This window comes from Acomys russatus, chromosome 23 (genome assembly GCF_903995435.1).
Source record: "Acomys russatus chromosome 23, mAcoRus1.1, whole genome shotgun sequence".
Taxonomy (NCBI): domain Eukaryota; kingdom Metazoa; phylum Chordata; class Mammalia; order Rodentia; family Muridae; genus Acomys; species Acomys russatus.
In genome coordinates this window covers 25,906,404-25,928,891 of record NC_067159.1, presented here as the reverse complement: position 1 = coordinate 25,928,891, position 22,488 = coordinate 25,906,404, and the positions used below count along the sequence as shown (strand labels likewise).

At 37.4% G+C, this 22,488-nt stretch overlaps 1 protein-coding gene across 1 annotated transcript in view; it reads left to right on the top strand.

The window, feature by feature from the left end:
• Window positions 1–22,488, top strand: part of Myoz2 (myozenin 2) — a 1,071,004-nt gene that overhangs the window by 148,867 nt on the left and 899,649 nt on the right. The window lies entirely within an intron of this gene.

Below are 22,488 nucleotides of genomic sequence, written 5' to 3'. Positions count from 1 at the left end.
TCCTCTCCTTGGGCTTGTAAGTGTACACACAAGAAGACATAATTTTTAATTCTTCATTGTACTAACATCTGCTTCACGCAAAAGTCATTCACACAACATTGCTAAAGAACAACCCTAACAGGATGGGACAATGGTGCTTGCTTTGAGTTTTCCATGGGAGACAACATTCAGCAACACATAGCTCTCTCACATTACGTTATATAGTTTTATTGAAATGTGACATTATAAATCACTTCCATATCTTTAGTAAACACCTCATAAGCCTCTGGTCAGTACAGGAGCACACTAATGCTCAAAACATTATAAATGAAGGAAAATATTTAAGGTTCTCATTAATTCTGACAGTCAAATACTGCTAAATTAATATTTCCAACAAATCAAGTCATTGTTACAATGTCTAGTTTTTACTAGTTTCTGTTTACAAATTAATTGAAAAATATTCTTGATGTAAATACTACTAATGGTCAGGGTCTATGCTCCCTATTTCCAGTTTCTTCTTGGCCTCTTATTCAGGGAACTGGGATAAAAGCCCATACATAAGCAAAGTAGCTAGAAGAGATCATAGCACACCACAGAAGATCAGTGGGTAATGTGAGTGAAGATATTCAAGGGCTCCAATTATTGTTTAAGGCCTTCCTTGTGTGGAATTTAAAAGATAATAATGAATTACTAAAGAGTATAGCATGAGCAGGTCTCTGTTGTGACCAACAGATTATAATATCATTTCTCTACTGTGCATCAGATTTTAATCATATGCATGTCTATAATGCACAGGCATAAGATGACAAATAGGAGATTATTCATAAAAGTTGACTTGGTGATATCAAGTTTACCTTATTTCTTATGTATTAAAAATCATTTTACATCAAATTGGCCCATTGTTCACAGTTTTTAGATTGTGTCATACCATGATAGAATGAACATCAATAAGGAAAAAAAGTCAATGAAAGGATTTCTAACGATATTCTACTATACTCATAGATTGGTGTGTAGCCCAATTATCATCAGAGAGGCTTCTCCAAGAAACTGATGGAACCCACAGCCAAGCATGAGGCAAAGCTTGGGTAATCCTAGGGAAGAGAGGGGAGGAAGGATTGTAGGAGCCAGAGGGGTCAAGAACACCACAGGAAAACATACAAAATCAACTAATCTGCATCCACAGGGGCTCATAGAGACTGAACCACCAAATAGGGAACCTACATGGGACTGACCTAAGCATATATACCATTGTGTCACTTGGTCTTCTTGTGAGACTCCTAACAGTGAGAAGAGGGATCATCTCTGACTGTTGGGACCCTTTCCTCTTACTGGGTTGCCTAGTCCCAGTGTTACTAGGAGTGGAGGGGCTTAGTCTTACTACAAGTGTCTTGTTACTTACAAGACATGCACAGGTTACAGGTAGTCAATATTCCAGCATGAAGTGATGGGTCTCTAAGTCTCTCCAATATGGGAAAAGCTATTCACCTATCAGAATGGCTAAGTTAAAAACTCAACTGACAACACATGCTGACGAGGATGTGGAGCAAGGGGAACACTCCTCATTGCTGGTGGGAGTGCAAACTTGTACAATCACTTTGGAAATCAATCTGGCACTTTCTCAGTAAATTGGGAATAATTCTATCTTAAGACCCAGCCATACCACTCCTGAGCGTATACCCGAAAGATGCTTTACCATACACAAGGACATTTGTTCAAGTATGTTCATAGCAGCCTTGTTTGTAATGGCCAGAATCTGGAAACAAGCTACATGTCACTCAACCAGAGAATGGATAAAGAAACTGTGGTACATTTCTACTCAGCTATTAAAAACAATTTTCAGGCAAAAGGATGGAACTAGAATGATCATCTTGAGTGAGGTAACCCAGCCCAGAAAGACACCCATGGTATATACGCACTTATAAGTGGATATTAGCCCAACATAGATGTCCTCCTAGAGACTGCTGCTGGCAGGGGATCAGGACAGATGCTAGAACTAGCTGCTAGACTCAGAGTGAGAGTGATATGGAGGAATGGAATGGTGGAAGGACACAGAAGGTTTAGGAGCCCCACAAGGAGACCATCAAGGCCCGCAGATCTGAAACCAGAGGGTCCTGCACAAACTGTTATACTAACTAAGGACAACCCACGTAGTAAATCCAGACCCCATGTTCAGATCTAGCCCATGGATAGCTCATTCTCCAAGGTTGTGGGAAGAGTCAAGACTGCCTCTGGCATGAACTCTGGTGCCCCCTGATTTGTTCACTTCCCCTTGCTGAAGCCCAGAGGGACACAGAAGAGGAAGTTAATCAAATTTTCAAAGCGCCCTTCTCTATGAATGGAAATTCACAAAATGTAAGGGCAGGTACATAGAAAGATTAGAGAGTAGCTATTTTTCTGCTTAGCATGTACAAAATGTCAATTTTATTATTTGACTATAATGAGATGGTATTTAAAAAAGACATGTCTACTTTAATTATAGCACTAAATATGGTCATCATTCCCGTTATCACCCACTTTATCTTAATGAATTATATCTTTTCTCAAATAGTTCTATTTCCTTTGTGATTATGTCAGTTAATATACTAAATATCATCAATATTATACCAAACATAATACCTATTTTTAATTGTTAAATGACAATTTAAAACATCATGTTTTAGGGCATCATTTTCATTTAAAAAATAATGTGTTAATTTTTCTAAATTATTTTCCAAAGAGAAACGATAATTAGTCATATGGGCCGTTTCCTCCTTATTTAAATGGAATTGCAGCTATAGCTTCAGAAACTTTCTTCATGTCAAAAGGAATCTGCATTTCATGAAATAAAAGCTTCAGGCATTACTAATTACTAAAACGTATCATATACTAAAGGAATCTTTTTTGTTTGTGTGTGGGTGCCTCCTGGCTGGTCAGCTGTGTCAAAATGAAGCTGAAAATTTCCTGCTTATCTGCCAGCTGTCAGAAACTCATTGAAGTGGACGATGGATGCGACCTTGTTCTTTCTATGAAAATCTTAGACCATAGGAGTTGCTGTTGGTACTCTAGGTGAAGAATGTAAGAGTTACTGGTCAGAATTAATAGAAGGAAAGGGAAACAAGGCTTTTCTATAAATCAAGGTGTCTTGACCCACAGAAAAACATGCCTGCTGTTGAGCAAGGCCGTTCTTGCTATAGACCAAGGAGAATTGGAGAGAGGAAGTCCAAGTCTGATGCAGATATATTGTGGATGCCAATATGAGCGTTATTAGGGAGGAGAGAGAGAGAGACAGAGACAGAGACAGAGACAGAGAGACAGAATATTGGGTTGGAGCTTGAATAGAGCTGGCAGATTCTGAAAAGTTTTCAATCCTTCTAAAGATGACGCCCACACATATGTAGTCATAAAGCCCTTAAATAAAGAAGCTAAGTAGCTCAGGACCAAAACATCCAGTGTCCTGTTACTCCATGTGCTTAAAACAAATGAAGCGGGAGGAGGCTGCAGAATATGCCATCAGCTTTTATTTATGAGAATGAAAGAATCCAAAGAAAAGTGCCAGGAGCAAATTGCCAAGAGCTGTAGGCTGTACTGAGTGCTTGCTTCTACTTCTAAGTCTGAGTCCAGTAAAAAAAAAAAAAAAAAAAAAAAAAAAAGTACTTAAGTATAACAAACAAATGATTGGACCTTGAAAAGTATTATTAAGACATCACAGAAAATCCAAATCGCCTAAGGGTGCTGCTCTGTGAATAAGTAGCAATTCCTGTAAATCTGACCAAGTAATTAGTTGTAGGACTCAGTTATTTATTTTCTAATTCAGTTCTGTTATGGCATGATGAATGTCCCCTCCCCGCCCCCCCCCCACTTGGACTTCACAGAATAAAGACATAAAGGAAAACAGACCTCCTTCTTTCAGATGGAGGGCAAAGAATGTTAAATGCCTTGTTAGGAATAGTGTTTGTGGGCACGCCTTTTCAAAAATAAGAGAGAATTTTACTGCTCTCCACAGAAAATGGGCTGTGCCCCTTTCTCTCTGCCTGACTCTTATGAATGTTGTACCTAGAATGATGCCCAAAATGCAAAGGATAAAGTTAAGGTGTTCAGTTGTCTTTCCTGGTCGGCTGCCTCAGCGCCAAGGGAAGACAATGTATGTTAATTAGGAGAAGAAGGATGAGGTCTGGACTCCTCTGCTGCATGGTGATTATAATTAATATCAGGTTTGTAAACAGAAAAATTGAAAAAGAATTGATTTTGAAAAGGTCTCAGTATATATAATACAAAATATTTTATGAATTAATAGCTAAGCTCGTTCCCATTACACATTCTAGAATACATATGCCAAGTATCATTTTGTGCCAGCCTAAATATAAATTTCAATTGACAATTTAAAAAATAAGAAATACACATCTATAAATTAATAGCTTAACACAAGGCAGTACAGTAGAGCGAAAAGACAGACTCAGCCAGGACATATGGGCTCATGTTAAAGCCCTGCCCTGCCAATTCTGATATGTCCCCTCATTTGTGAGATGGTGTTAACAACACGACCTCTCTTCCAGGATGTCTTGGGGAATAATCGAGTTAGTGTGTTATGAAGTACTTTGCTGTAAGAGGCCCATCAGTGTTAATGAATATAAAAGTGTTACCTAAGACACTCAATATCTGTTAGCTGAATTATCTCTCCACTTTTAGTTTATTAATTCAGATGATGAATTAACACATTTCTCATGTTGTAGAAAACACTCTATAAATGCAAGGAATGGGAGGAAAATGGAGAACTGAATAAACACCTCCTGGACTTCTTTATAAAACATCCTATGAATCACCACTTTGTATAGAGTCATACAGAAATCGCTGTCTAAACTAAATGTCATTTCCATAAGCTCATATTCTACACATGAACAGTCTGTCCAGCAGGCAACTGATGTGATATTTTTATAGGCCTCTGGAGAAAAGTGCATCGCAGTTGCAATAATACATGTCTAGTTTTATGTTGTAGATATGTCAATATTGCAATTGTATTTTGAAATCGAAGTTGTATGTATCTGAATTTATTTGTATGTGTACATGTTTGTATAGATTTTATCTAAATCTTAAGTGCTGGCATATGGATAATATGACCTCACTGAAAGATGTTTGTAAGTCTTCTTTTAAATTCAGTTTTGTGCTACATATCACTTGACAGTTTGCAAATTATGCATTCTATAGTGGTGAGAATCAAGTCCCCGTTTACTTTGGTGTTCACAGGGAGTAGTAACATTCACAGGAAAAGACATTAGCATATTTCACTAGCACAGTCCAAACCAAGATGGATTAGATTCATTTTTTTTCCTCTAGGCACCACAGAAAACAGTAGTTATATACTAGCCACAATACATTTCCAAAAGAAATTACAATTTGAGATGTGAGGAAAAAGTGAGTCCATGTGTATGTTTGTCACTGTGTTGTATGTTCACTGCCATCTATGTGTGGAAATTGATGAAATGCACATGATGTGTTCTCTGATGAATCCACCGTCCTATGTATGACAAGGATAGTTTTTTCCTTCATTATGAATGAACAATAATGAGACAAGGCCACCTTAACCCATTCAAATCTGATGAACCAGTTGCAGTGACCCGTGTCTGTGACAGAGCCTGGGACAGATGCTATACATTTTTCAAATTGATTTATTACTTTGTCAGAAAATATTTTGAGTGTATGTGTGTATGTGAATGAGAACGGTGGGTAAGGGAGGGAGAGTGAGCACATTTGCATCTTCCTGAGAAGGGGAAGAATGAATATATAGATGCTGTTACATCTCCCTGTGTACTCACATGTAGAGGTATTGGCTGTCCTGCTCTGTCACTCCTAGGGTTATTACATTGAGAAAGGGTCTTTCCATTAGATCTGAATCTACACTACTACCCAGTAAGCTCCAGGGATCTACATACCTCTGCCTCTCACAGTGCTGGCTTTTTTTGTGGGTGTTAAGGATTTAAACTAGGTGCCCAATGCTTCTGTATTGAGCACACTTACCCAACAGTCATCTCTCTACCCCCCCCAAATAGTTTACCTATTAAGTAATATAAAATAGAAGAATTTCTTTTACAGTTACTATTTAACTCATCCCCTCTCCTTTGCTCTAGTTTTTTTTTTTTTTAATCTTTCAACAATCCCATTTGATTTATTTATTTATTTTTCTTTTTTTTATTAATTTATTCTTGTTACATCTCAATGTTTATCCCATCCCTTGTATCCTCCCATTCTTCCCCCTCCCATTTTCCCATTATTCCCCTCCCCTATGACTGTTCCTGAGGGGGATTACCTCCCCCTGTATATGCTCATACAGTATCAAGTCTCTTCTTGGCTACCTGCTGTCCTTCCTCTGAGTGCCACCAGGTCTCCCCCTCCAGGGGACATGGTCAAATGTGAGGCACCATAGTACGTGAGAAAGTCATATCCCACTCTCCACTCAACTGTGGAGAATATTCTGACCATTGGCTAGATCTGGGTAGGGGTTTAAAGTTTACCTCCTGTATTGTCCTTGGTTGGTGCCTTAGTTTGAGCGGGACCCCTTGTAGCTACAATTCCTCTCCAAGGGTCTGTGCACTCAACTGAGATTCCATGTAAGTGAGCTCACAGAGTAAATGTCAGCGCCCTTTCTATCAGTGTTGTTGAAAAGGCAGGCTTTAGTCATCTTATGGTGACTATTTCAACTGTGTGCATGGATTACATCTTCTGTAGAAGTTATTGAACCTTAAGTTCACCTCCATATTGTGGCTCTTACTAATAGTGCTGCAACAAAAATAAAAGTTCAGATATCACTTTGATACAATGACTTATATTCCACTGAATACATACCCAGTAGTATGATTGTTGGGTGATACTGTACTTCTATTAATTCCACGGGAGGTTTATAAGTTATTTATGATGGAATATCTGCATAAACCCATAAATCTATGATAAGCATTAAACACAATGCTTGAAAGCCATTTTCTTTCTGTTTCCCTTCCTGTTGTCATTACTCCACCTCACCATTGGACTCGTCAAGATTACACTGTTGCTGGTTTCATTTTTGTTTTGTTTTGTTCTTACATATAGCTCTTTCTGTCTTTTTCAGTGATGGGACTAGGAGATCTAGTCTTGTATAGGCAAATGCTGTACTACTGAGATACACAACCAGCCCTCTGTCTCTTTTGAACAAGTGAATGTGACACAAATTATATACACACTCAATTTTTTTTTTTGCTTTATCAAATGTAAAAGATTTTCATTCCTTTAGAATCTTCACCAAACTCAAGATAAAGAAGATTCTCCCAAATGTATTTGACCCTTTCCCACCTCTTCCCAGACAGCCACGATGACTTTACCACACTTGATCAATTTCCATCTCTTGGTATTTTATGTATGAACTTTACACACAGATTGTTTTTTATTTGATGTCTTCACTCAGTATAATTATTAACATCCATCTTGCTTTCATATTATTTGTGGATGTAATCTGTTTCATATTATTTGTAGAAACATCTTATTGGATGCAGCAGTGCCTTTACCTGTTCACTACACAGTGAGTATTTGCCTTCTCTTCATTTGGAGATACTTAAAATGAAGTTTCTATACACCCTTGTATTTATGGAAACACGTTTTTCATTTCTTTTGAGTGAATGGTTAAGAGTATCATTGGCAGTCACAAAGTATATGTATTTCTATTAGAAACTGTCTAGCTATTTTTAAAGTAACAGTAGCATCCCATTAATAAGGTAACAAAGCTTTAGATTTATATATTTCCACCTCTAAACATTATCACACCTTTAATTTTGGCATTTCATTCAGTCTGTGGCTTAATATATGTTATTTTTACTCTCCCTTGTCTTAATAAATTGAGTTTATTGACTGTACAGAACTCTAATTCTTTTTAATGAACGCCCTTTATTTTCATCTCCTGTCTTCTTACTATTGAATTGTATACATTTTCTATATTGTGAATAAAAGTTATGTACATTATAACTTTTACCAATTTCCATCTCCCACTCTTAGCTTTTAATGTTATTGTTACAGTGAAAGATACATGACCTTTAATACAGTCCTGTGCTGCAGTGTGGACTTGGCTTGTCCCCCACAACTCACATTGCAGTGTGGTTGCTGATACGGAGTGTTGCTACAGAGATTTTCAGAGGGATTAATGTCCTCATCTGGATTAGTTATGTGAAAGAGGATTGTTTCTCACAAGTCTGACTTATGATACACATCAAGGCTGGCGTTGTATCTCAGAAATCATACATTTGCCTACTATGTATCAACTCCTAATTCTACTCCTAACACCACAAAAAGTCATGCATAAAATAGTGAGTTATGCCCCTCACCCACTTCTGCAAAGATAGCTTCACTTCAATATTTCTCTCAAGGGCCCATCAAGATCCCAAAGGAAACTGTTTTCTTTATATATTATATAATTTGCTATTTAGCTAGAGCTACATAACATAGATTTTAAAATCCAGAATATTATAATTTTGTCCTTTCTGGATGGTGTTTTTTTATATACTAGCTTAAAACTTTTTCAGATTTGGAAATTATACAGCTTATCTCTTATATTTTTCTGTCCATCTGTCTGTCTGTTCTCATATTTTTATAACTTCACCTTTTATACTTAGGCATATGATCCAAATGAGTAAATTGCTGTATGTTTGGAGGAAAGAAAGTGAGTGCTTCTCGTTTTTATAAGGTATTCTTCAGAACAGTTTGTTGAATACACTCATTAAGTAGACTTACTGTCCTTAGTATAGATCAGTAGACTATATACATTATCAGTTAGGACTTTCTATGCCTGTTCCAGCTCCAAATAACCACACTGAGACATTATATTTATTAGCTTATGGCACTAAGCTGGGCAGATTCTGAGTTACTTTAACTCAGCAATACTGGTCTGGCCTACATCCAGCCATGTGGTCCATTACCTGTCCTTTCTAGTCTCCTCCTGTCACCTGCTTCTTCATTTGTGTCTGGCTGGCACCCACTACCTTTCTCTCTGACCCCACCAGAGACCCCCCTCTCTCTCTAGAGGGTTCCCAGCTCCCTTCCTGCCTCAGCCTATTGGCCATGAGATTTTTAATTAAAACTAATCAGAAGGTGATGGAGAATAATGTTTATAAAACACTGAGACATGAGATGCTTCATAAAAATGACAATGCCCAAGTCTGTCCTATAAGCAGATCTGCACAGAAATCAGCATTTGAATAATACAAGGATAATCTTTACATGGTGCACAAAACATCCCTCCAACAATGTACATAATATGAATCTAATTTAACAGTTAATATTCTTTTCTCATGAGTACTTTGCATGTATACACATGCTGTTTTATGTAAGTCCAAAATATTTCTTACTTGTGTCACCAAAATCCCAACAAGTCACAACCAAATATTTTACAATGTTTAGAGTTCTAGAGATGGTTCAGGAGTTAAGAACACATACTGCTCTTGTGAGGACCCCGTTTCAGTCTCCAGCACACAGTTACGTGACTCACAACCACCCGTAACTAATTCCAGACTCAAGGCATCTAGTTACTTCCAGCCTCAGCTGACACTGCATTTATAGACACAAACCATCCCCGCTCCCACCCCCAACACACACACACACATGCACACACACACACACACGCACACACACACTATAAATAAAATCTTTTAAAAATTTTTTTACAAGTTCACAGCTAGTAGAAAAATACCAGGCAGGAAAGAAACAAACAGGAACGTGTGTTAGAGAAAAATCTACAGAAGCAAAGCCGGAAACTCATTTAATTTTAAACAATATTAAATAGATAATATGAATATATTCTTTTTATTTAATTAATTTATTCATATTACATCTCAGTTGTTCAATTGTTATCCCATCCCTTGTATCCTCCTATTCCTCCCTCCTTCCCACTTTCACCCTATTCCCCTTACCTATGTCTGTGACCGAGGGGAACCTCCTTCCCCATTATATGGTCATAGGTTACCAAGTCTCATCTTGGTAGCATGCTTATTCTTTCTCTGAGTGCCACCAGGCCTCCCCACCATGGGGAAGTGGGGCACCGGAGTTCATGTCTAAGTCACTCCCAACTCTCCACTCAACTGTGGAGAATGTCTTGTTCATTGGCTAGATCTGAGTAAGGGTTCGATGTTTACCGCAAATATTGTCCTTGGTTGGTGCAGTAGTTTGAGCAGAACCCCTGGGCCCATATCTGCCCATCATGATGTTCTTTTTGTAGGTTTCTAGGACCCTGTAGGTCCTTTTATTTCCCCATTCTCCCATACTTCTCTCACCCAAGGTCCCAATAGGATGTCCTCACAAGTATCCCAATTTCCTGGTAAGTGAATGATGTCCAAGAAAGTAAAGGAAGACTAAGCACATTGAAATGATTAATGAAAGGCACAAACAAAAAAGACTCAAAACATAGCAACTAGAGATGAAAATGCAACTTAACTAATGAAAAATGGGCAGGTGTGGAAAAGACCGCTGATCTTCAGTATAAAAGACCAACGCTATCCACACTGAGGAACATAGTACTGAAAGGATGGCAGAGCTTCTGGTATTGTCACTACTGGATTAATGGGGAACTGAGATAAGAGCTGTGAGGAAGGAGATGGCATTTGATGAGTTACCAAATCACACATGAAGTTGGTAGAATGGGCACCAGTCAAACTCCAACAGAGAAAAGCGATGGACCAGTGCTGCCCAGTTTGTTAACCTGACACAAACTGGCATTACCTGGGAAGAGGGAACCTCCACTGAAAAAATTCCTCCATCAGATGGGTCTCTTCACAAATATGCGCAGTAGCCTCTTGGTGTTTGGTTGTTGTGCGAGAGCTGAAGCCATTGTGGGGTGCCACCATTGGGCAGCTGGTACCGAGTTATGTAAGTGAGCTGGCTGCCAAGTCAGTAAGTGGCCATTCCTCCATGGCTTCTGCCCTGCTTGAACTCCTGCTTTGCCTTCCTGCAATGACGGTCTGTGACTGGAACATGTAAGCCAAATAACAACACCCTCCCCCTAGTTTTTTTGGCCCTTGTCTTTATCACAACAGTAGGAAGCACATTAATCTAGACACTACAGTCAAATTGTGAAAGACAAACCAAATGGGCACATGGGTACAACAAAACAAAACAAAAACAAAAAGTTACTATTGTCAGAAACCAGAATCCTGACAACAATGGGAAATGTAGTGGGGGGCGGGGACTCTGTGCAAACAAGAAATTCAAACTCTTTAAATTGTTTTTTAAAATATTTAAAATATATTTCAATGATGAATATTTTAAGAGGTGTCTTAAGGCTTTAACATTTCAAAATTTCATCTCCATAAGTGCTAAATTAGAAGAAACATCAGAGGGAGCTCCTCCACAAGAGGAAATGGACCACAGCTCTAATTTAAGTCCACTCTTATGCATGAAGAATGTCCCAGTGTATAAATTTGGAGTAAACACAAAACATAAGAAGAAAGATAAACTACTTTACTTTGAAAAAACTGTGGTTTCCTCATTGCTCTCATTGTACACACTGTGGAACTCTCAGACCTGAAGTGCCTCATCCCTAGTTGTGAGCATGTACTCCAAGAAAGTCACTACACACGTAGGAAGGCTCACTCCCCATGACATCAATGCTTTGGCTGTCTATGTATCCATTTGTGTCTGCTGGTGAATTATTACCAAATGTCGTGGCATATAGTAATTACTTTAGTACAGGAAACAGAAATCATAATAAATAAAGAGTGCTGAGCACTCACAGATCTCTGAACTTTTATTTAGACACTGATTAAATCATGTAGAGTGGAGAAATAAGAAATATGGAATACACTGTCACATTCCTGATTTGAGATCAGAGATCTACCAGGATGGAGCTGTGTGACGTTGGAAAAGCCACTTATATCTGTTGTTCTGAATTGATATGTACAATATATGCCTTGTAGAGCTATGAGTCTCAAATGAACAAAGACATAAAAGTTATATTACATATTTATATGTACATTTACATACATGGTTTTTGTTTATAATTATTTGAAGATATGTTTATATGTAAAATTATATAAATTTTTATTTTCTTGTAGGAATTTGTACGTAGCATTGAGAAACCTGTAGCTGTTGTCATTCATTTTCCTGGACGGGCATGAAGAGGCCTTTTAGGAATAAAACCAAACAAAAGAATGAAAATTTATTTGTTTCAGTGGAGAGTGGGGTCTGACTTTCACAGGAACTCTGGTGCCCCATATCTGACGATTTCCACTGGGCAAATTTATATATTAAATTATATAAAATTTAAAGAGGGTACCAAGTTATGGCTTGTGCCTCTGAATCCAGCTTTGTCTAAGTTCATATGTGACCTATGATTCTTATGAAATCAATATACTTTCTTTCCTTTGGTAAAGGTGTCTTTCAATTTGCCTTTGAAACTGTTTTGAGGAACAAACAGTCTTTGGAGCTCTCATTTCTTGTTATGGTGTCTTTTTCCTGGGGTAACTCATCTTAAAACAAAGGATAGGAACTAAGTAATCTCCTTAATTAAACGAGAAAGTAATTATTCACTTCTTGATACCTAAATTTATTAAAAGGTTAATTTTATTCAAGCAATGGAAATTGTTGAAAATAGAAAATTACATATCTTGTGTAAGGAGAACATTTTTTTTGTTTAATTCAGTTTATTTATTTGTTTTATTTGTCTGGGTGTTTTGTTTGCATGTATGTCTGAACACCGCATGTGTGCCTAGTGCTAAGATGGCGGTGAATTCCTAGGGACTGGAGTTACAGTTGTGATCCACCATATGGGAATAGAACACAGGTCCACTGGGAGAGCAGACTCTGCTTTAAACCTCTGAGATATCTTTCTAGCTCCCCATGATGAAAACATTTAAAAATAAATCATGAAAATATGAGCATCAATTCTCACTCAACACTCTAAGTAAAAGATGTAGACACTGATGTTAATGTCAGTTGTTGATAAAGGCAAAGGGAACACCATGTCCTTCTGCAGAGTAAAACAGAACTTTCAGTCTATTGTATTTTACTAAAGTTACATGCAAATAATGGCCCCAATAAAAGATAGATAACGAAATGTAAAATAATCAGCATTTCAATTATTAAGATGATTTCAAAAGTGGCAAATGATATTTTGGCGCATTTGACAAATGATTGATTCACTGTTTGGCATAAGTGTAAGTTTTGTATTGACAAAGTCCGTGCCACAGAATCATCAACATGTTTATAGACATAACCAGACAGTGTTAGCATGCTGCATAATATAAAATTAGACTGGGCAGATGTGGCTTGGGGCTGCACTGCCATTAACTGGGGACTTTTTGTCAAAAGCAGGACAAATATTTTAAAACAGCAGCAGGTGGATTGGATTTACTTGACAGTGTCTACTGCTCTGTTCATATGCTGTAATCATCCAGGCTACAGGCCATGCTTTAGATATTTTAGCCACAGACTTTAGCAGGCTTACCTTAGCTATGAACTTAGAGTTCTCAATTCACAAATATAATCTAGAAAAAAATATTTAAATGACGAGGGGGGGGGGGAGAGAACCGTTTTCTGAGCTTGAAAAGGGCACACATCCCGCAGGAGTGCTGGATGAGACCACAGTGAAAACTGACTTACTTTCACACCGCATACTAAGAGTTCAGATCTCACCACTGTGTTTGCACAGCATGAGAGTCCGCGCTCTCAGCCGCATGCTGGGAGCACACCTGGCGCAGGGAAGAAGATCCCGAAGCAGATGATCTGCTATGCTGCTCCTGGCACTTTCTCTGTGGGGAGGCTGTGCTCATTTTGAGCTGAGCTGTGGATGAAAAGGCAAACCAACAACCTGTGTGAAGTCAACACACACGGAATCACCCCTGGTGGACCAGTGATGGAGAAACCACTCAAAAGACATCATGCTAGCCAGAACACTAACTGATATTGATTCTCCAACCTTTTCTCTAATGAAGCATTATGGTCCTTACGGAAGCAACCTCCTTCTTTATTCACACAATTCTGAGAAATTATTATTACACTTAGGTTTGCTCTAGTGCCTCCCAGTGATTTTATTTTGGTATATAATTATAAACATTATTTCCCTGACAAATAATATATTATTGTTGATGTTGCTAATACCATTATTATTTTCTTAGCTTACGGACAGTATGAAGGATTTTTCCGACATGTCCTAGCATAACCAAGAGAGTCATTTCACTATTTTGTTTAATTTTCACATTATTAAATTGTTTTATTAAACCTAAATTGCCCCCATTGCATTCATTTTCTTCAGTTCATTGGAAATGGGCAAGAGATAGTCGCTTTTCTTCACAAGAAAAGAATGAAAATGAATGAATATTTGAGGAGCTGGAGGCAGGAATAAGGAGTGACACTGACTGAAGTAAATTGTATAAATGTATGAAATTCACAAAGAATACAGATATGACCATGATATAGCAAATCAAACTATAATTTATTTAACAAACATATAAGGAATAATTAAAAGGCTATAATAACTTTAATTTATTTAGTACAGTCAGCAATCCCCTATGAGAAACTGTATTTTTGTGAAAACTTTCATATATATATATATATATATATATATATATATATATATATATATATATATATTAGGCATTTAATACTGAAATATATATATAGTTCATATATAAAATATATGTGAAAATTGGGAGCTGATAAGATGGCTCTTCAGGTGGAAGTACTTGCCTCCAAGCCGGTAGACCTGACTTCAATCCCCAGGGTTCATGTAGTAGGAGAAGAAAACCAACTGTTGAAGGTTTTTCTCTGGCTTAAAGGCATACAGAAACACATGCACGTGCGCACATACACACACACACACACACACACACACAATGATAATAATAATGTCCACAGAATAAACAAAGATGGTACCACTTTTATAAAAAGAATGAAAATTCTAGGGAGTCATCTACATATAACATGATATTTTAATCATGAAAAAAGAAGATTACTGGAAACTTTATTGTTGTAGTCTTTAAGTCAGTATCTAAATAGCTTTTTCCAATGAGCAATTATTAAATTACACTCTAAAGTATCAGTAATCACTTATTTTTGGCGAGTTAAGTGTGCTATTTTAAATAAATTATACTAACTCTTATTTTTTAATTACTAGCAATTTCATTTATTTACCTGAGCACTTAATGACTTACTGGTTCTCTCTTGTGCTTAACAACTGCAGAGGCCAGAGAGGTGAGTAGGAAGTTAACGGCACTTGCTGTTCCTTCTTAGGACCTGAGTTCAGCTCCAGACACCAACTCTGAGTGTCTCACACCAACCTTCATCTTCTTCTCTAGCCTCTGTAGATAACTATACTCACATGCACACATGCCCCCACCACACATCTATATAATTAAAAAGAAAATATATATTTTTCCCCACAGGAAAACCATCTGTTTATTTGGTTAAACAAAAATAAAATAAGCTGCATATGAAAAAATTTTCAAGTCCGAAGAGACACCGCTTTGTTTTCAGGCTGTAATAACTGACACAGCATCTCTTGCTAGGTCCTCAGCCTTCTCAGTAGAGCACAGAGATGCATTCCAAAGCCTGTTAGCTCACAGGAGATATCTTAACAACATCTCTGTGTACTTAATTGGAATATAATTTGTAAAGTGGCATTTTTGTGTTTTATGGTAATTTTATTGAATTTTTAAATGACCATTAAGTGTATTAAAAGTACATTTGAACCCAGAACTGGGTCAGGTGCAGAGAATAAGAGTCTGTAGAGCCTCAGGCGTAAATGGGCAATCTACATCCATGCTTTCCACGGCTCAGGATCACCATGAAGAACAAGCTTGAAGATTTGCCCAAGGTGATGGGTGACTACAAGCAGAGCATTTGGAGGACTGTTCTGACTGGTCTTAGGTCAACTTACACACAAACTAGAGTTATCTGAGAGGAGGAAATCTCAGTTTAGAAAATGCCTCTGTATGATCTGCCTGTAAAGGCATTTTTTAAATTCCTGATTGATGGGGGAGGGCCCAGCATGTTGTGGGTGATGCCATCCTGGGCTCGTGGTCCCTAGTTGAGAAGCTGATGGTAAATAATAACTGCAGAGAGAAAGGATGCTATTTTTGTTCAAAAGTCACACCTAGTAGATTGACCACACCACAATGGATGGACACATATTCAAGATTATAAAGCTAATACTGATTAGACTTGATAAGTTGTTTTTAAAAATGAGGAAACAAAGTTGTATTGATATTAGATCAGAGGAGAGAATATGATGAAAATAGAATATTATAAATCCTCAAAATTCATAATAAAATATGAATTAAAACAACAGAATTTAATATATTAGTAAATATACGGCAGAACTCAAATGTTGTAAAAAATAACATTACTTAATCTTTTAAACACTCCTTTAAGAGAAGTAATTTTTGACAGCTTTAAGGTGTGACTAAGTTAAAACTGCACAAAAATAGATGTTAGAATTGAAATCTTAATCCACTAAAACTTATCTGAAGTCAATACTTTAGCCAAGGTATGATCCTATCAGGAAAAAAACTTGAAGGAGGATATGCTGAGAAGGCAGCCTTGGAAGCAGGGGTTTGGCTTTCATAAATGCAAGGACAGCTGGGTAGTAAAATGCAAAACAACAATGGAGGACCCTGCAAAACTTGTGAGTGAGTGGTTAGATACAAATGTTGGAGGTCAGCAGCCTCTGAGCAGGAGAAAGCAGAGAGCTGCAAGGAGGTGCATCTCTGAGGGAGCGCTCTGGGGATCTATAGCGGGGCCGCACTTTCTGTCCTCTTTCTCTGATTCATGTATGTGGATGAAAACAAGACCATACAGGTTCCTGCCATGCCTGCTATGCCTTCCTCACCATGATGGCTTAAGTTCTTCTTGAACTATAAGCTCCCAAAGCCCTTCGTCTATAAGTTGCCTTCGGCCGTGATTTTTTTTATCACAGCAACTTGAAAAGTGAGTAATACCAGTCATCAATGAATTTTCTCCCCTGCAGGCTGCACATAACCATCTGGAAGCCTGGATGATGGTTGCACTCAGTTAAAGATTCATTCCTCTGTGTCCTGTATTTAAAATGGGTGGTGTCTTTAGCACAGGCTTCTGGTGGAACAAACAAGAACAATGAAAAAACTCTATTTTTTGGGAAGCTTGAAGACTCCTTGGCCAATACCTCATGGGGAAGGTATCCTTCGCTGATATATTTGGAAATCTGGAAGTGGAATAGCCATGTGACTAAGGTACTGAACTCACAGGACCTCATCCTATGATAAAGATTGCACTTTGAATCTTGGCTCCCTGGCAACATGGTGGAAGGGGAAAGCAAATACAAGCAAAAAGAAAAATGGCAACTCTTTTAAAGATTCTAAAGGCCAGCCAGGAGTGGTGGTGCACACCTTTAATGCCAGCACTTGGGAGGCAGGCACAGGTGAGGCACTGTGAGTTCAAGACCAGCCTGGTCTACAAAGTGAGTCCAAGACAGCCAGGGCTGTTACATAAAGAAACCCTGTCTCAAATACAAAACAAACAAAGATTCTATTGACAAAAAAGATTAAACTTCAAGATTGTGGCATGTTTAAATGTTTCGACCTGAGCCAAGCTATCCATTGAAAGCTATCCATTGTCCACACTATGCCTAAGCTAACATCCTTGTGACTGTCAAAGCCTTATAATTTATTCTTAGCAGACCACTAGCTTTTACCAACCCAAAAGCTAAGTATGTCATTGTAGGACACCTGAAACCCTGAGCAGAGTTTTCCCTGTCTTGCTGTATCCTGCCTCCCTTTTACCCCTACAGAAGTATTTGGTAAACATGTTGTCATGATATTTTTCTATGACTAATAAAAATCTCATGTAACCACTTCCAGGGTAGAGTATTGCATTTATGGAAACTAAAATCTGTCTTAACAGGACATGGTCCACAATATTTGCTACAGGGTGAACCCTCTTATCTCCCCCGAGGTAAGAGCTTCCGTTTGGTACCAATACATCTATATTTTTGATAGTCTACTAATAATATTTTTCTACTGCTAATATATTTTTTTAATTTCTCCCCAAAGTTTCAGGATGCGGCAGCATATATATCATACAGCAGTACTAAATGACCTAAGAAAGCGAAGCTGCTTAAGAAAACCACTGCACTAACTAAGGACAATACAAGCAGTAAACATCGAACTCCTACTCTGATCTACCCAAAGGACAGGACACTCTCCACAGTTATGTGGAGAGCAGGGACTGACTCGGACATGAACTCTGGTCCCCCATATTTGACCAAAGGAAGGTCCCCCTCGGTCGTAGACCTTGGGGAGGGGAATAGAGTGAAAGTGGGAGGGAGGGAGGGAGGGAGGGAGGGAGGGAGGGAGGGAGGAATGGGAGGATACAAGTGATGGGATAACAATTGAGATGAAATCTGAATAAATTAATAAAATAAAATTTAAAAAGAAATAGACTGTGGTAGTTATATATATGGAGGCAAGGTATTTTAAGTACACTATTATTATGTTTCCAATACTAGTCACTCCAATGGGAGACATGATTATAATCAAAGTACTAAGATTTTTGTAGTAATTAATGTAAATCCTCAGTATCAGTCTGAACATATACCTTACTTACATCAGCTTTATTAGTTCTGTCCATCAAAGATGCTTAGAAACAGTAAGAATTAATAGAATAGGTAGTTTCCAGAAGGCGAGTCCCAGCATTTCTCGTGTGTGTGTGTGTGTGTGTGTGTGTGTGTGTGTGTGTGTGTGTGTAATTACATGAATGTCATAGTATGCATGTGGAGTTAAAAGGACAACTTGTGGGAGATGATCCTTTCCTGCCACCTTGTGTGATGCAGTAACTGCAATCAGCATGGCTGCCTGCTGAGGCATCTCACTGTTCCTATGACTTCATGTTTTCATGTTCATGTCTATTCACTTAGTTTTATGACCCACTCTTTTAACCAGTGATGTCTGCTCATGGATTTGGAGCTATCCACCAGCTCCTGGTGGGCTCGTAGATAGACATGCAACTAAAGCCAGTGATTCTTCCATCCATAGACTCTATTAATAGTCAATGGTTCAGAGGTAAAGAACAGAACATGGGAAGTGAGATGCTTACTGTGGGAGACAACTTTTCCATGGTGTAACTGGAGTGATGCCGCTATATGTAATCACGGTAGAACGAGATAGATTTGAATCAAAATCTTTCTGTGGTCTGGTGGTGTCCCATCCCAAGGTCAATAGAGGAGATTCATAATGGGTAACTTGCTCGATCCTAATAAAAGTTTATTTTTTAATTATTATTATATCCTCAAACTGATATATTTTTTAAACAATTCAAAACATTATTTTATCTCTGAACTACAGATTTTCATAGACTTAATAACAGCTGCAGGATAAAATACTTATCTTTTAATTAAAATGATTAAGAAATGAGATGTGGTCCCTCAGCTTTGTGATTTGTTCTTGTCTACTAAAATGCTCAGAATTTGCTATCTGTGGTTTCCATCTCATCTTTGATGGATATTCCATAAAAAAAATTACACTTCTAAAAAAGACAACAACTAATGCATCTAATTTTAACATTTAACCAAATCCTCAGTCATTTGATTATACATTGTTCTAGATCCATAAATTTATTTTTTGCCAGTTATCAAATAAGCACCATGAGTCCTAAAGGAGATCAAGGGGGATACAAATCGGAAAGGAAGAAGTCAAATTATCACTATTTGTGGATGATGTGATAGTATACGTAAGTAATCCCAAACATTATATCAAGGAACTCCTACAGCTGATAAACACTTCCAGCCAAGTGGCTGGATTCAAAATCAATTAAAAGTAGTAGCCTTCTTGTATACAAATGACAAACAGGCTGAGAAAGAAACTATGGAAGCTACACCCTTCACAATAGCCACAAATAATATAAATGCATCTTGGTGTAACTCTAACTAAGCAAGTGAAATACATCTATGAAAAAAAAAAAGTTCAAGTCTCTGAAAAAAGAAATTGAAGAAGATATCAGAAGATGGAAAGATATCCCATGCTCATGGATCAGGAGAATCAACATAGTAAAAGTGGCCATCTTACCAAAATGAATCTACAGATTCAATGCAATTCCCATCAAAATCCCTACAGAATTCTGTATAGACTTTAAAAGATCACTTCTCAACTTCATATGGAAAAAACAAGAACCCAGAATAGCTAAAACAGTCCTGTACAATAAAAGATCTTTCAGAGGAATATCCATCCCAGATCTCAAGCTGTGTTATAGAGCAACAGTAATAAAAACGGCATGGTACTGGCATAGAAATAGGTTGGTTGATCAATGGAATAGGATTGAAGACCAAGAAATAAAACCATGCACCTATATACACTTGATTTTTGACAAAGAAGCCAAATCCATACAATGGAAAGAAGATTGCATCTTTAACAAATGTTTCTGGTCTAATGAAGGTCTATATGTAGAAAAATGCAAATAGATCCGTATTTATACCCTGAATAAAACTAAAGTCCATTTGAATTAAATATTTTTCTTTTTGTAATGTTTATTTTTAATGTATATATTTATATTATTACACATGAAGAAAGTAAACTACATACAGCAGAAAGAACCACGAGACAACTACATTCGTAGTGATTTGGCTATTTTTATTTGGCAAACTTGAAGTAAATATATTTCCTATCTTGTTGGGTCTAAATGTCTGAATGAAGATCAAGATCTACCATATCTCATCTCTATTAACTTAAAACATCTGTCTTGATCAAAAAACATCTTAACTCCTAACCTACTAAGCTTAGTTGAAACATTTATCTTCAGTCCCATCAGAGATTTGAGAAGGGATAAAACTTAAATACCTCCTGTATTGTACAGGCGGTAAACTTTAAACCCCTACCCAGATCTAGCCAATGGTCAGAACAGTCTCCACACTTGAGTGGAGAGTGGGATATGACTTTCTCACGTACTCTGGTGCCTCACATTTGACCATGTCCCCTGGAGGGGGAGACCTGGTGGCACTCAGAGGAAGGACAGCAGGTTACCAAGAAGAGACTTGATACCTTATGAGCATATACAGGGGGAGGTAATCCCCCTCAGGAACAGTCATAGGGGAGGGGAATAAGGGGAAAAGGGGAGGGAGGGAAGAATGGGAGGACACAAGGGATGGGATAACCATTGAGATGTAACAAGAATAAATTAATAATAAAAAATTAAAACAAAAAAAAAAAAACCACTTAAATACCTGAGTGAACCAGAAGTGCAGGTTTGCTGCTTCCAAAATGGAAAAATGATTGAGACAGTTTACTGCCTGAACAATCAGTCATCCAACACTCTCTATAACGGTGGAGCCTCATCTTTTTAAAACATAAAGACCACTTTCAACTATTTTACACCTGTAGGTTTTATATCGTGGATTAAGAAAATTACTTTTGAAACTTTCTAATTTAGTCTCAGCACATAAATATTTTAGTCATGAATATTTTCGTGTTTTAATATGTAAATAATGTCTTTCTTTGATTTTCATTTTCTGAAGGCAAAGAAAAATGTTTTGCCTCAGGCATTTCATTCCTAATATGCTTTACTGAAGCAAACATTTTAAAATGTTGTAAAGAATTACATAAAAAATTGTTGCTCTTTGTAGAATGTTGCTATAAAAGAACAATAATAATAATAATAATAATAATATCTACTAGTGAAAATTTATGAACTTACAGGGTTTTTTTAAAGGAAATGCTAAAGTTCAGGGATTTGTTGATAATGATCAAATACTAAACATAAAATATTCATGAAAACAGTACACCCACAAAGCTGCTCTTGGGCCCAGAGAGTTAGCTAAGTGGTTAAGGTTCGGGTCTTGCAGGAGACCCCAGTTTTATTCCAAGCCCCAGCACAGGGAAGGTCACAAACTGCAATTAACTTCAACTCCAAGGGACTTCCTTGGATCCCTCCTCTGGGCTCTGCAGGAATCTGATCTCATGTGCATAGGCACACATGCAAACACACAAGCCCACACACATATGTGCATGTGCCCCGGGAGGTCTGTGCATATGAATACAGATACTGGTCAAAGTCAAGTTCTCTGATCCCTGGGAGCTGGAGTGCAGGTGATTGTGAGTTTCCCAGTGTGAGTGCTAAGAATAATTCAGGTCCTCTGCAAAAGCAATATATGTTCTTAACCCCTGAGACACCTCTCCCATCCCTAAAGTTGTTTTTAAAAATTAAGCTTATTTCATACCTTAGTGAAGGGAACTGAATTTTGAACTGCTTAGTTATTTCTATATGTATATATTTTCCTATATGTGTATTACCCACTTGCTTATCTACATTGTTATCAGCGCATATGAGGGTATATTCAACAAAATTTGAATTTTGAAAAAAAAATCCCTTGATTTTTGGAATGAATTTAACTCTAAAGCTGAGCTCTTTTGTCACACAGTCAATGTATAATTTTGTAGATTTTCATTTACAATGGTTTTTTATCAAATTTTGATTTAAAATAATATAAGCTTAATATTTTGTTGGTTATTAAAGTTTATCACATTTTTACTTTACTTATAATGATTTTAATAGCCTTCAATATCTTGA